This window comes from Salvelinus sp. IW2-2015, linkage group LG34, assembly GCF_002910315.2.
Source record: "Salvelinus sp. IW2-2015 linkage group LG34, ASM291031v2, whole genome shotgun sequence".
Classification (NCBI taxonomy): Eukaryota; Metazoa; Chordata; class Actinopteri; order Salmoniformes; family Salmonidae; genus Salvelinus; species Salvelinus sp. IW2-2015.
In genome coordinates, this window is record NC_036873.1 from 8,287,798 (window position 1) to 8,302,990 (window position 15,193).

Sequence of the window (15,193 nt, forward strand, 5' to 3'; positions counted from 1 at the left end):
ATGTGAAACACGTGTATTTTTATCAATGTTTATTATGAGTATTTCTGTATTGATGTGGCTCTGCAAAATCACGGATGTTTGGAGGCAAAACATTACTGAACGTAACGAGCCAATGTAACTAGATTTTGGTATAAATATGTTTAATCGAACAACTACATGTATTGTTAACATGAAGTCTTGAGTGTCATCTGATGAATCATCAAAGGTTTAGTGATTATTTTATCTCTATTTCTGCTTTTTGTGACTCTCTTTGGTGGAAAAATGGCTGTGTTTTTCTGTGACTAGGTACTGATACTAATAAACAGATGGTGTGCTTTCGTCGTGAAGCCTTTTTGAAATCGGACACTGTGGTGGAATTAACAACAAGTTTATCTTTAAAAGGTGTTCAGAGGCCTCCCGGGTGGCGCAGTGGTCTAGGGCACTGCATCGCAGTGCTGCTGCGCCACCAGAGCTCTGGTTCGCGCCCAGGTCTGTCGCAGCCGGCCGCGACCGGAGGTTGTGGGGCGACGCATAATTGGGCTAGCTGTCTGGGTTAGGAGGGTTGGCCGCGTAAGGTATCCTTGTCTCATCGCACTCCAGCGACTCCTGTGGCGGACGGGCGCAGTGCACGCTAACCAAGGGAGCCAGGTGCACGGTGTTTCCTCTGACACATTGGTGCGGCTGGCTTCCGGGTTGGAAGCGCGCTGTGTTAAGAAGCAGTGCGGCTTGGTTGGGTTGTGCTTCGGAGGACGCGTGGCTTTCGACCTTCGTCTCTCCCGAGCCCGTACGGGAGTTGTAGCGATGAGACAAGATAGTAATTACTAGCGATTGGATACCACGAAAATTGGGGAGAAAAGGGGATAKAATTTTAAAAATAAAAATAAAAAAARGGTGTCAAATACGTTATGTATTTATGTAATATGTTTGAGGAATTTTAATTGTGAGATTTCTGTTGTTTGAATTTGGCGCCCTGCACTTCCACTGGCTGTTGTCAAGTCGATCCCGTTAACAGGATCTCAGCCGTAAGAAGTTAAGGATGTTTTGCATTTTTGCTTTGTTTTGAGTGAGATTATACATGATTGCTTTAGCGTTCCTGCCTTGACTGCAAGTCTGCATTGACTGGCCAAGCAGAGACAATAATGTCGTGTTTTGAATAATCTTTCTGTTGTATGAGTCTAAAATAGAACCCTATTCCCTACGACACAGTGTGCTAGTGTTGACAAGAGCACTCAAAAATAGAAGCCTACAATATATAACACCCCCCTTTCAGACAAACAGATCCACGGACAAACTGATTGACCTCTCTGAGCTAATAACACAAATGAGCCGTTCCATCAGTATCATCTCACTGGGTGAATGCAGAGAAGCTGACCTTCAATTAGACCCAGACGGACTCCGAGGGAGACGACCCATCATGTGCCCATCACCAAGTGGCTTTTAAAACGACATCCAGTGGCTTTTAAACAACAATCCATACTGCTGGCCCACAATAGATACCTAATCACCCAAATCAGAGGTATTTCTGAAATAATCGGAGGCGCTGAAATCAGTGCTGAATTGCGTCCCATTATCGGTAAGCACTGTACAGTTGGAACGAGATGCGTCACGTCATCGTCCTGATCTTAGTATTGTTCAGATCGTTCAAGGGTTTTATTCTGAAGATGTGAACGAGAAAGTTTACGAGTGAGAGGAATTAAATGTATCCATTTTATAGAGGCATGTAATTACAAACATATTGGCGAACGTTATGACAAGGACAATAACTAACATGCCCCTGTGTTTTYCTGTGTTCCCGTTGGCTACACAGATTCCCATATCTCCTTACTGTATAAGGGCTTCTGCTAGGATAGTAAAGTTCCAGCAACTTTCCCAAAATTCCCAGGTTTTCAAGAAATCCCAGTTAAACCGATTCCACAAATCAGGAGGGAATAAGCAGGAAATACAGAATCCTCCAACCAGGATTTCTGGAAAGGTTACCAGAGGTTAGCTACCCTAGCTTTTGCCTTACCTCTAACACTGGTTTACTGAAACCCCCAATGTCAGCTAGGCTTTTGCATGAGCATGTCAGTGTTAGCCCTGAGTAAGCTACTGGCTCTCCCAAGACAGACAAATCACACAGCCAAGGGCTACCCACATGACAGCAGAGGGCCAATCACATAGCCAGCCAACTGAACAGAATGTCAACAAAGTCCCACTCTATTCAAGTGGACTGGACTGTGTCACACAACGGTCTACCTTTCCTTCATGACAGTTGATAGGGGTTGATAGGTGAAAGCCACGGTGGGAAGTGGAAACCTGCCCACTCCTTTCATGTATACGTGGTTATGAAGGACAGGAGATAAGGAGACCGTTTAAGAAGATTGGGGCACAGATACTGTGTGAAGGAAGAGAGACGGGAAAAAGGTTGGAATTTTTAGAGTAGACGCACTGGATGCAGCTGTTGAGGKCTGAGGAGACACTACGATTATTGTCCTAGCCTCACAGTACAGCAGCAGTCGCGTAATCGACCATAAGTGAAATTAAAAAATATCATAATTGTCTCGAGTGTCTTAAAGTAGTTTTAGGAACGGAGTACTCAACTTTAATTTTCAAGTAGACATAGTTCACCCAATTGGCACTACAAGGAGGCCTGACAATAAACAACAGTAACACAGTGAGCGTATTGTGTCGGGTCACATTCTCTGAGGTAACCCGGTGCGACTGTCACGGTTCTGGATAAGCCACCCAGTGAGAAGCTACAGCAGGGCTACGTCCCGATTCTTCACCRTTTTCCAGAAGTGTGCACTTGCACACGTCTCGTCGTGGATTTAAAAGGATTGGTGTACGCATTTGCTGGAGGGAGTTTCCACTTATTGTCAAATGCAGGCGAGAAAGTGTGAAAGTGCAGGAGAAGGGTGGAGAATTGGGGCTGAGAGCAGATGGGGTGGCTGTGGCTGCATAGCACTGCACAGCATAAGGACACTGGGTCTCTGAGGAAACTCGCTCAGAGTCGGTTGTCCCCCTGCCTCCACTGTCTTCTATTGATTCACGGGGCTCGTCAGAGGCAATTACCACCATTACACAGACCACCATCATCATCATCATCATCACATGCTCCGTGCCTCGGCTGGGTATGTCACTGAGAAAACACTCGCAGCCTTGGAACCACCCCATCCCCATCCAAGAGCCCCCTCCATAACCTGCATGTGCTACAATTTAATAGATCTACTTACGTGACAGATTCACGCTGCCATTTTACAGTATGCTTGCATATGGAGTAAATTGTGCGTATATCGTAAATGTAGGTACATCTGTTTATTTGCTTTGTGAAGTGACATGGGATGGACATTAAGATAACCTCAGTTTCCTTAACACTTTGCAGACCAGGATAGTAGGACATGAACAACACTAACCTGAGCGATGGGTAAAATCTTGTCTTTTTAAATATTGCATGGCAGATTTGGACCCTTGACTAGAAGAACGTCAACCGGGCTAGTAGGATTTGCGGTCCACTAGTCTGGCTGGCCAGTGTACAAAATCCTTACATTTCATCCCAAACTTGCCAACATGAATCCCAAATCAATTTCAACGTCATAATTTCCCCCCGCATTAATTTCTGTACCTGCCAGTTACTTCCATAATAAAACAAAAATAACTCTATGTTCTTTACACAAATAGGCAGATTCTCAATCTCCATTCTATTGTTGAACCTAACYTACCTGCAAGGTTTCTGTAACTGCAAGATGCTTCCATAATGAAAAACGACATTTCAAAAATTGTCTTAAATGTATAGTCGCGACCAAAGTAAGTTTTATTATTTGAGATAATGTAGGCACGAGATAAGCCTTGTGACCCTGGATCTGTCTGTGTGTGTGTGACAAGTTATTCTGAAAGGCACACAATCGAAATTCTAGCTACTTTCTCATGTGTATTACACAATTTTCTTCATAACGCATGTGTACATTACACAATTTTCTTACAAATTCCAATTTGTTGTCGCTAATGTTAGCTAGGTAAGTTAGGTGGCTAACATTAGCTAGGCTAGGGGTTAAGGTCAGGATTAGGGGTTAAGGTTAGCTAACATGCTAGCTAAGTAGTATGTAGCTGCTAATTAGCTCAAATTGTCCATGATGTGATTCGAAGACGCAACGTTTGAGTTGGTAGACCGTGTTATTTGCACTAGAGGTCGACCAATTAGTCGGCATGGCTGATTAATTTGGGCCAATTTCKAGTTTTCAAAACAATCGGTAATCTGCCTTTTTGGACGKCGATTATGGCTGATTACATTGCAATCCATGAGAAGACTGCGTGGCAGGCTGACCACCTGTTACCTGAGTGCAGCATCAAAAGGACCTTGTGGCTGCAAGGAGCCAAGGTAAGTTGCTAGCTAGCATTAAACTTATCTTATAAAAAAAACAATCAATCTTCACATAATCACTAGTTAACTACACATGGTTGATGATATTACTAGTTTAACTAGCTTGTCCTGCGTTGCATATAATCAATGCGGTGCCTGTTAATTGATCATCGAATCAGAGCCTACTTCAACTTCGCCAAACGGGCACATTCGCGAAAAAAGCACAATCGTTGCACAAATGTACCTAACCATAAACATCAATGCCTTTCTTAAATTCAATACACAAGTATATTATTTTAAACCTGCACATTAAGTTAAAAGAAATTCATGTTAGCAGGCAATGTTAACTAGGGAAATTGTGTCACTTTTCAGGGTATATGCAGCAGTTTGGGCCYCCTGGCTCGTTGCGAACTGTGTGAAGACCATTTCTTCCTAAKAAAGACCGTAATTAATTTACCAGAATTTTACATAATTATGACATAACATTAAAGGTTGTGRAWTGTAACAGCAATATTTAGACTTAGGGTTGCCACCCGTTCGATAAAATACAGAACGGTTCCATATTTCACTGAAAGAATAAACGTTTTGTTTTCAAAATGATAGTTTCCAGATTTGACCATATTAATGACCTAAGGCTCGTYTTTCTGTGTGTTATAATTACGTCTATGATTTGATATTTGACAGAGCAGTCTGACTGAGCGGTGGTAGAGAGCAGCAGACTCGTAAGCATTCATTCAAACAACACTTTACTGCGTTTGCCAGCAGCTCGTAGTAATGCTTGAAGCACAGCGCTGTTTATGACTTCAAGACTATCAACTCCCGAGTTTAGGCTGGCAATACTAAAGTGCCTATAAGAACATCCAAAAGTCAAAGGTATATGAAATACAAATGGTAGAGAGAGAAATAGTRGACGCGTCATAATTCCTACAACCTAAAACTTCTTAACTGGGAATATTGAAGACTCATGTTAAAAGGAACCACCAGCTTTCATATGTTCTCATGTTCTGAGCAAGGAACTTAAACATTAGCTTTTTTACATGYCACGTATTGCACTTTTACTTTCTTCTCCAACACTGTGTTTTTGCATTATTTAAACCAAGTTGAACATGTTTCATTAGTTGAGACTAAATTGATTTTATTTATGTATTATATTAAGATAAAATAAAAGTGTTAATTGTTCATTCAGTATTGTTGTAAAAGAAAAAAAAAGAAAAACAAATTGGGCCGATTGATCAGTATCGGCTTTTTTTAGTTCTCAAAAAAAATCTGTATCGCCGTTGAAAAATCATAATCAGTCGACCTCTAATTCGCAAACCCAACCTCCCAAACCAACCGCCCTCCTATCGTTTCTGTCATCAGTAACCTTAACAGTAATCTTAAATACGTGATTGTTCCTGTGTTGCTCAGTTGGTAGAGCACGTCACTTGCAATGCCAGGGTTGTAGGTTCGATTCCCACAGGGGACCAGTATGAAAGAATAGTATGCAAATGTATGCACTCACTACTGTAAGTTGTTCTGGATAAGAGCGTCTGCTAAATGACTGAAATGTAAATCATTGAGATGGACTGTATACAAAATAGTGTATATTCCAATATTTTGTGCACCTTTCACGAATTTCCAATAGGTCATTTGTGTCGATTTCACAAAAATCTGTGATAGTGGGTTGTGTGTGCTTGCTTTAAATCTCTGGCATCACGGCCGTTATTATGTTATCTAACCCAAGGACTCTGCCTTATTGTCGAGTTGTCAGTGCCTTGCCAAAGCCCAGATTGAATGGACGCTAAACCATTTCACATTCTTTTCCCTATAGCCTCCCTATATACACTTGTGCACATAAAGCCTTGTGTGTTTGCAAAGAGAATGAGGCTTAGACTTTTCATTTTATAGAGGGCAGATCTTCTATAGAGGGAAACTGTGCAGAAAATGGCCTCAGGAGCAGAGCAAGAAATCAGACTGTCTCTCAGGTTCTGACCCAAATGGCACCATATTCCCTATATAGTGCAGTGGTCAAAATAAATCAAATCAAATTGTATTTGTCACATGCGCCGAATACAATAGGTTATTAATACAACCTTACTGCATTTCCATTCTGCTGTGAGATTTCTAAACACTATATGAGGTCTTTGATTTTTGGGGTGGCAAAGCAACGTGCATTGATGTGTGTCCACAATCCATACAGCTAACCTATGTTAGGGGAGACAGAGGGACACCAATTAGTACTGTGCAAATATCCATCAAGGATACATGTAATATTTCAATTGATTCAGACCCTGGAGTGCCAGATGGGTGGGGTTTGCACTTTAGGGACTATTTCATTGGTTCCATTYCGCCAGGCAAGCTCAGTCAAGAACTGCTTGAAAGTATTATGTACAGGTCTGAATATGTACAGTGCATCTTCAAGATGATTGACTCTGCACAGCTGTCACCAAGTACTGTATGCGTGGCGAGACTCCCAAATCCTGGCCGGAGAATTTCAGCTGCCCCATTGGGATTCCTCTCCGCCTCCCAGTAATTCGCCACTACAGATCTCACACTCACTCACTCAAACTAGACCACTCACTAGTGGGAAAATAGAGTTACTTTGATTAAGGAGGGAACTGGTAGATTGGTGAAGGGGCAGCTCTTGGCAGGGGATGAAGTGAAAAAGCAAGTGTAGGAAAAGCAGGCAAAGAAAGGCTGGGAGGTTGACCGTGTCCCAAATGGCACCCATTTCCCTATAAAGTGCACTACCTTTGACCTGAGCACTATGAGCACCACATAGGGAATAGGGTGCAATTTGGGACGCAGCTGGCGTAAGCATTTCACTGTAAGGTCTACTACACCTGTTGTATTCGGCACATGTGATAAATAAAATTTGATGATATTCCCCTTCTGACTGGGGATGGCCTTTATTCACACAAAGGCAAAGGTCCGATTGATRCGATTCACTATTATTGGAAAAAGAGTGAAAACAAAATGAAATATATACGTGTCATGCTGATGGCAGAGTCAGGATTTGGCGTAAGTCCATGGCCCCATCCTGATACCAATTGAGCAACGGTCTCATCCCCCGAAGAATTCAGGATGTCCTGGATACAAAGGGTGTCCGATCTGGTACTTGATGGGTGTACCTTATAAACTGGCCACCGAGTGTATACATGGTGCTGTATCGAATCTCCGTTCAAGATTGATGGGGAGATCAGAGGCAGTCGACAACTGAGGTCTCTAATGTAAACAGAAACAAGCTCTTGTTACAGTTCCATAGCGGCAGTCATAGATYGTGTAGTGGCGCTATGGGACAGGAGGAGTACAGTCAATGTTGTTTTGCCAGAGGTGATGCGATGCTGTATGTCTACTTGAGGAAAATGACTATGGAATTGGGACGCTCCGCTGTCACTGTAGAGAATAGTTGACACCTACACAAGAAGAAATGACTATGGGAAGATCCGCTGTCACAGACACACACAGTTGGGAATACTTGACACTCAACTGTCTGCGCGACAGACAGTGAAACATTCTGCATGAGAATGAAATTTCACTGAATATGCAGCATTCCTCTGAGGTAACTAGTTGTTAAAGGAGRGCAGTAGTTGACAGAGATAGTGCTCATCGGTCACCATTGTCAAGGAGATTTTCTTGAATCGTTTTGGGAATGTCTTCCACCTGGGTCACCGTGTAAAAAATGAACAAAAATGTCCCATGAATTTCTACTCCTTACTCAATACAAAGAAGAAATAGGTCTAGGCTTGAGGAAAAATTGTCTGCAAAAGAAACTAAATGAAAAGCCTCTGGGTCAATTGGGAGGTTAAAAAAAATCTTATCAGAGCTTAATATWTTTATACTGAACAAAAATATAAAACGCAACATGTTGGTCCCATGTTTCATGAGCTGAAATAAAAGATCCCAGAAATGTTCCATACATACAAAAAGCTTGTCTCTCAAATTGTGCACAAATGTGTTTACATCCCTGTTAGTGAGCATTACTCCTTTGCCAAGATAATCCATCCACCTGACAGGTGTGGCATGTCAAGAAGTTGATTAAACAGCATGATCATTACACAAGGTGCACCTTGTGCTAGGGACAATAGAATGCCACTAAAATGTGCAGTTATCACACAATGCCAGAGATGTCTAAAGTTGAGGTAGCATGCAATTGGSATGCTGACTGCAGCAATGTCCACCAGAACTGTTGCCAGAGAATTGAATGTACATTTCTCTACCAGAAGCCACATCGTTTTAGAGAATTTGGCTGTACATCCAACCGACCTCACAACCGCAGACCGCGTGTAACCACGCCAACCCAAGACCTCCACATCTGGCTTCTTCACCTGTGGGATCGTCTGAGACCAGCCACCCGGACAGCTGATGAAACTGTGGGTTTGCACAACTAAAGAATTTCTGCACAAACTGTTACAAACCATCTCAGAGAAGGTCATGTGAGTGCTCGTCGTCCTCACCAGTGTCTTGATCTGACTGCAGTTTAGCGTTGTAACCAACTTCAGTGGGAAAATGCTCACCTTCGATGGACCACTGGCATGCTGGAGAAGTGTGCTCTTCTCAGATGAATCCAGGTTTCAATTGTACCGAACACYTGGCAGACAGTGTGTATGGCGTCGTGTGGGAGAGCGGTTTGCTGATGTCAATGTTGTGAACAGAGTGCCCCATGGTGGCGGTGGGATTATGGTATGGGCAGGCCTAAGCTACAGACAAACAATTACATTTTATTGATGGCAATTTGAATGCACAGAGATACCTTGATGAGATCCTGAGGCCCATTGTCGTGCCATTCATCTGCCGCCATCACCTCATGTTTRAGCATGATAATGCACAGCCACGTCGCAAGGATATGTACACAATTCCTGGAAGCTGAAAATGTCCCAGTTCTTCCATGGCCAGCAAACTCACCAGACATGTCACCCATTGAGCATGTTTGGGATGCTCTGGATCGATGTATACGACACCGTGTTCCAGTTCCCGCCAATATCCAACAACTTCGCACATCCATTGAAGAGGAGCGGGAAAACATTCCACAGGCCACAATCAACAGCCTGATCAACTCTATGCGAAGGAGATGTGTTGCCTGCATGAGGCCAACTATTATTATTTGACCCTGCTGGTCATCTATGAATGTTTGAACATCTTGGCCATGTAACTGTTATAATCTAAACCCAGCACAGCCAGAAGACTGGCCACCCCTCAGAGCCTTGTTCCTCTCTAGGTTTCTTCCTGGGTTCCTGACTTTCTAGGGAGTTTTTCCTAGCCACCGTGCTTCTACATCTGCATTGCTTACTGTTTGGGGTTTTAGGCTGGGTTTCTGTATAGCACTTTGTGACATCGGCTGATGTAAAAAGGGCTTTATAAAATACATTTGATTGARGCTGACCAGTTTTCTGATCCACGCACCTCTTTTTTTTTTTTTAAAGGTATCTGTGACCAACAGACGCATAACTGTATTCCCAGTCATGTGAAATCCATAGATTAGGGCCTAATGAATGTATTTTAATTGACTGATTTCCTTATATCAGTGGTCACCAACCTTTTGAGTCAAGATCACTTTCGCAGTCAAAAAGCAAGCAGAGATCTAACGCTTAGAATTTCTTTTTTAAACATGACTTTTAACATTAACCTAATTAAAAACAGTTACGTAGGAATGATGTTCGGGCAGTAGGCCTAATACATTATCACAGAATATTGGCTTTATGCATGGCCTGCCAATATTTTGATTCTCAGACCATATCATCTTTCAAAACTCAAGCGTTGATAACAAAATAGATCAGTTGGAGTAGCACTTGTGAGGCACTGCGGACCATAACTTGAAATAATGTCCTTTTTTATTTCACTGGACTGATGGTACCTGCATCTAATGGTCCTCGTGCTTTCAAGACAACCGAGAACTCAGAAAAAATTGAAATAGTCAAAATAATTTAGTCCGTGATCTTCAGGTCGGGAGGTCAGAGCTCTAGAAAGATGCCAGAGTTTCTGACTCGGAATTCCGAGTTGGAAGACCATTCAAAATTATTTTTTCCCCAGTCGGATCTTGTTTTTTTCCCCCAGAGTTCCCAGTTGTCTTGAACACGGCATTAGTCTCAGTGGAGGGCGGGAGAGACTGACCAGAGAGGGGACAGTCTTCCACCTGATCTGCCTCAGTCATGCACAAATTCATGTTGTTCCTATGACCAGAGAAAGTGAAATATTCCTCTATATTAAAGTAGGCACGGCGGGCTGCTAATAATAATACAAATGTAGGGCTATCGATACACTTGGCTACTAAAAACAATCGTAAAAACAGCAGCTCTTTGCTGTATTCTGACTGTCTCTCTGTGGCCATGGTTTTAAAAGCTTTTAAATCTTACTTYGGTCAGTATCAAACTCTGCTATGGCCGGTGTCGTGGAAGCTCTGTAGGCACTGAGCCTACAGAAATGTTTGGCGATCAACTAGGAATGCCTTGAAGATCGACCAGTTGGCGGACAATGCCTTATATGAACTGTAACTCAGTCAAATCTTTGAAATTGTTGCATGTTAGATTTTTTGTTCAGTGGAAATATGTTACTGCGACCCGTTATGTGATTGTGACCTACATTATCCTCATATTGGCTAAKTTAATTGCAGTGGTAATTGACTGGGAAGTGAAATCACCTGTGATAGTAAGACTGAATGACCAGCTTATTATAGTACAGGCAGAGAGATTTCTGTGATGGGCTGACTGTCTTTACCTTWAAAATSAGAGGAAACAATATCTTTCTTCTCGAAGCAATGTACATGCAAACGTATTTCAATTGACTAAACGTGTGTGTGCAGTTTCTTCTGAAAAAAAATGCAGTGTGTGGGGTGGGGGGGGGGGTCTGTGCATGCAAGAGTGCGCTTGTGTATTTGATGGTTTGTTTGCGTGCATGCAATTTTATCTTGTATTTAGGCCTAAAAGTAAATAATATGTGCAATCTTACTTGTTTCCCTAATAATCGGTCTGCTAATACAGGACTAGTAAAGCCCCAGTGCACTCACTTTGAACAAAAAAATTTTTAAATGAATGAAAATCGAGGAAGTAATTCGTAAAGTACACTCACTAAAGCATAGCAGTGGGAAGTAGGGGTGCTGAGGGTACAAGGGGTGCTACAGCACCGTCAACACCTGGACCTCCCGCGGCGGCTATGCTTTAGAGTGTACTTTACTGTATATATACTTGGGATATCACTTTTGAACAGAAACAGTTCCAAAATGACTGGAGGACARCTTTAAAGCTTGACTTCAGTCACATCTGATGGATGCCCAACAGAGCAGCAAGGGCASAGCAACAGCGAGGCAGTATTTCCCACAGTAGTCAGCCAGTCACACACAAACTGTAAATGAGTATTTCCCACTGGTCACACACAGCACAATTTCCCACACTAGAGTAGCCTGTCTGTCACTTTAGGCAAAGTGCTGCTTTGGCTTCAAGAGCTGTGGGGGCAGATCTGGGAAGTTTTCTAAGTGGCCAAGCAGGAGCAGTGCATAATGACAAGTCATGATTTCCTTTGAGACCTTCCCCTTGAGCTCAAGTGTATTTAGTGGGACAGCTGGCAGTCCTATGAGGCTCATAGCTGAGTAGTGGGCTCTTTCAAATATAAATACATATTTAAAGTGAATGATGATATGGTGTATTATCAGATAGTCCCTAATCATATTGCTTTGATGTTTGGACATTATGCCCAAATAAATGTCATTTCTCTGAAGAAAAACACATGGATATAGAATGAGAAAGTGTTTCTTGACTGTTAAAAGCTTCCAATAAAGGTCTTATTATATGCAAAAAATAGGCTACATTACACGTTATCAGCTGAAAAATGATTGCACCGAATAGATTATATCATGTTTTGACGGGCATGGGCCAGATCTTCACTAACCGTCACGTAGCCTATGAGTAGCAAATTAGGCCGGTGTCATGACYTTATGGATTCCGAATGATTCGATTGACAACTGATTGATTAAGTGACAATTACACACGTGCAATGCATGGCTATACATATTGATTTGCAACAATCGCACTGACTGAACGTTATCAGTCTTCGATTGGGTGTGAAGACCCAAAGACAAGTGGCATAAGGTAGCCTACCGCAGCAGGAACATGCGMCTTGACTGTAACCTATCATTCATCGATTTGAATAAGCGGAGAAAAACATCACGTTTTATTAAATAACATAGACAAATATCAATGCAGTCGTGTCGATACGGATGACAACGTGCAGAAGGRGGCGTGTGTCCGGCGCGGGTAGTAGCGTAGCACTAGCAGCATGCCCTGATTTTCCTGCCTACCATTTTCGACAGTGCACAGACCATCACTGGTGTCCTGCCTGCTTGCTCTAATTWTGAGTTATTTTCAGCCATTCCCTCGTACGTGGTGTCAACGGCATTGTTCGACTGATACATACACACAAACACTAAGCACTGTCATCCCCCCCCAAAACATTATGTAGGGTAAAAAGCGCTTCTCACCTCGCAATTTTCTCCCCATTTCTCGCTCGAGCCAAGGAACCGCTCCAGCATTCGTTGACGTCACACGCCCCACTCTGCAGCAGAAATACAGTAGGCTTGCTCTAGAGCGGGAGGGCGCACAGGGAGAGCGAAGGAGGGAAAATAAGGCTGTTCGAGCTCCAATAAAGATTTCTGCCGGCCGAAATCTAGAAGATGAAAGGCATCTCTCTACCTGTGTGATTCCCAAGGAGCTTTCATTCCTGTGAACACAGGACAGAAAAACACTGGATCGTTCCCTGGAGAACTAGGCCTTCAGATGAATGCATGCGTACAGAGAAATACTCTACAAACAAATACTTTTTTAAGCATGCCCAAGTAGGGCTAGTTACTGCAACTGCATGTACCAGTGATAACGACCACCTGTCATGTCKTCTATAATGGGCTCCACACTTTATTCCAACCAATCAATCAGTAATAAATGTATCAATCAATGAGATTCTCTTTTCAATAAAAAAAAGAGTGCCCGTATAAACGGGTAGGCAACATCCCAGGCCAATCCACTATAAAAAAATCAGCAGCAAGAAGACTAGGAGTCCTTGTATGGAGGTGAGGTGTGTGCGCAGAGGCGTCATGCTCATAGGGGACACAGGGCCACGTGCCCCCTCAGATGTCCTGGTAACAAAAAAATAGAATAATGATTATGGCTCTAGATTGCAGGAAAAGGTGTTTTCACCTTCTCAAATTCTCAAACTTTTCGACCGGGTGCCTAGTGTTTGTGTGCGCGTGTGTCGTGTGTGTGTGTTGTGCATGCGTGTGAATCTGCCTGTCTGTCACTGTGTGCAAGTGGCCCATTAGCAAATTGGTACATGGTTAGGGAGGGTGACAGACAGGAATCTGTAAAAGAAAAGGGCAATGGAGAAGTTCATCTATTTCAATATAGCCTACACATTTTTTTTTTGTTATCTACAAGCCCAATCCAATTGTCTATCAAGATAGAGGAAATTCTCAAGGATTAATCCTCTGCTACCCTTCTTGTCATTTCTCATCATTACTATCATTTTCCTTTAGATATCGAAAAAAGCTCTAATGCTGGGTGGCATTCATTAGTGTACATTAGTGTAATGTAAACAAGCGTTAGTCAGGTAGTCCCTTCCTGTTTCAGTCTGTTTTATTCCATGTGGTGCCTAGTGAATGCAAACGTGGTGTTCATTGTTCCCAATACAGGTACAGCCAGGACACAGTGTGCAATACAATGCATGGATGATACTGCAGGTCCTGCCTGTCAGTGTGCAGTCTGATGTTTTGATGAGGGGGGCTAAAGTACCACCTTGTGGCCAAATGAGCAGACTGCACGCCATCGTTCTCCAAATTAAAGGGCAACACCACCACTTTTCAACCTCATTTTCATTATATCCAGCACAATACCAGTGTCAATATGTGAAAACGGCGCATTTCTGTTTTGTAATAAAAAAATAAAAAAAAGTTAAAAAGTTCTACCTGATGACATCTTCAAAAGTTAACATTTCAAAAATGGATTCTCAAATACTGAGATTTGTTGTGACTTTGTGAGCAAGAAAAGATAGAAACTGGATGCAGGGTTTGAAAATCACTGTTTTTGAAAAACTTTTAATCCTACCTTGTGATGTCACAGAGAAGCATTTTTTTTGTACCGTTCTTTATWACAACAGATCGTAGAAAGACTGTTTCCACATAAGAGACACTGGTTTGGTGCTGGAGATTTTGAATATGAGGTTGACAGTCAAAAACACTGCCTGGAGCCCTTCAGAGATCGGTCCTYTTCAGGAATGAAATGGAAGCAAATGGGCTGAAACGTTGCAAAACATTTTGCCATGCTGTACACCAATATATATTATCTTGTGCACTCAAAAATACGTAAATTACTTTTAGGGGATTTTAATGGTATATTGTTTGTTCCGATACAAATCAAACACTATATTTCTCAAGGATGTCCTATGCACTATGTATGGAATAGGGTGACATTTGGMATGCWGCCAAGAAGAGAATCCTGGTGGTGTACAAGTGGCAGTTAGCCAGAAGATTCTGACCGTACCGTTACGCTTGTTTATACTGAGCTGCACTGTGGTCGGGAACGCCATCATGGTTAGATTAAGAAACTGTGGAGCGAGATCAAAGCAGGGATGGGATATGCCACTGTAATCCAAATTGTACCTTTATCCAAACTGATACATCGAGAAGATTGAAATACTGATCGTTTTTCCAGAAAACTGTCCTTTTTTGTCCTCATGCTAGCTAGCAGTAGCCACCGCAGCCATTTTGGAATGGCAGTGTCAGCCAATCGGCTCTTTTGTTGTTCAATGGAACATGCCATTCCATAACACATCCTTGTCGGTGTTAGAATAAAACCTTAATTGCTTGGATTAAATTAAGATGATACTGTACCAAAGTTCCAAGACGATGATGTCAAAGTA

General features: G+C 42.4%; 1 protein-coding gene across 1 annotated transcript in view; it reads right to left on the reverse strand.

Annotated features, from left to right (window-relative positions):
• The window catches only part of LOC111958340 (F-box only protein 41-like), a 110,062-nt gene extending 97,229 nt beyond the window's left edge, over positions 1-12,833 (reverse strand). Inside the window, exon 1 of the mRNA XM_023979565.2 lies at positions 12,765-12,833. The gene's annotated coding sequence lies outside the window, so the exon portion shown is untranslated. The remainder of the gene's footprint in view (positions 1-12,764) is intronic.
• Between the last annotated feature and the right edge of the window lie 2,360 nt (positions 12,834-15,193).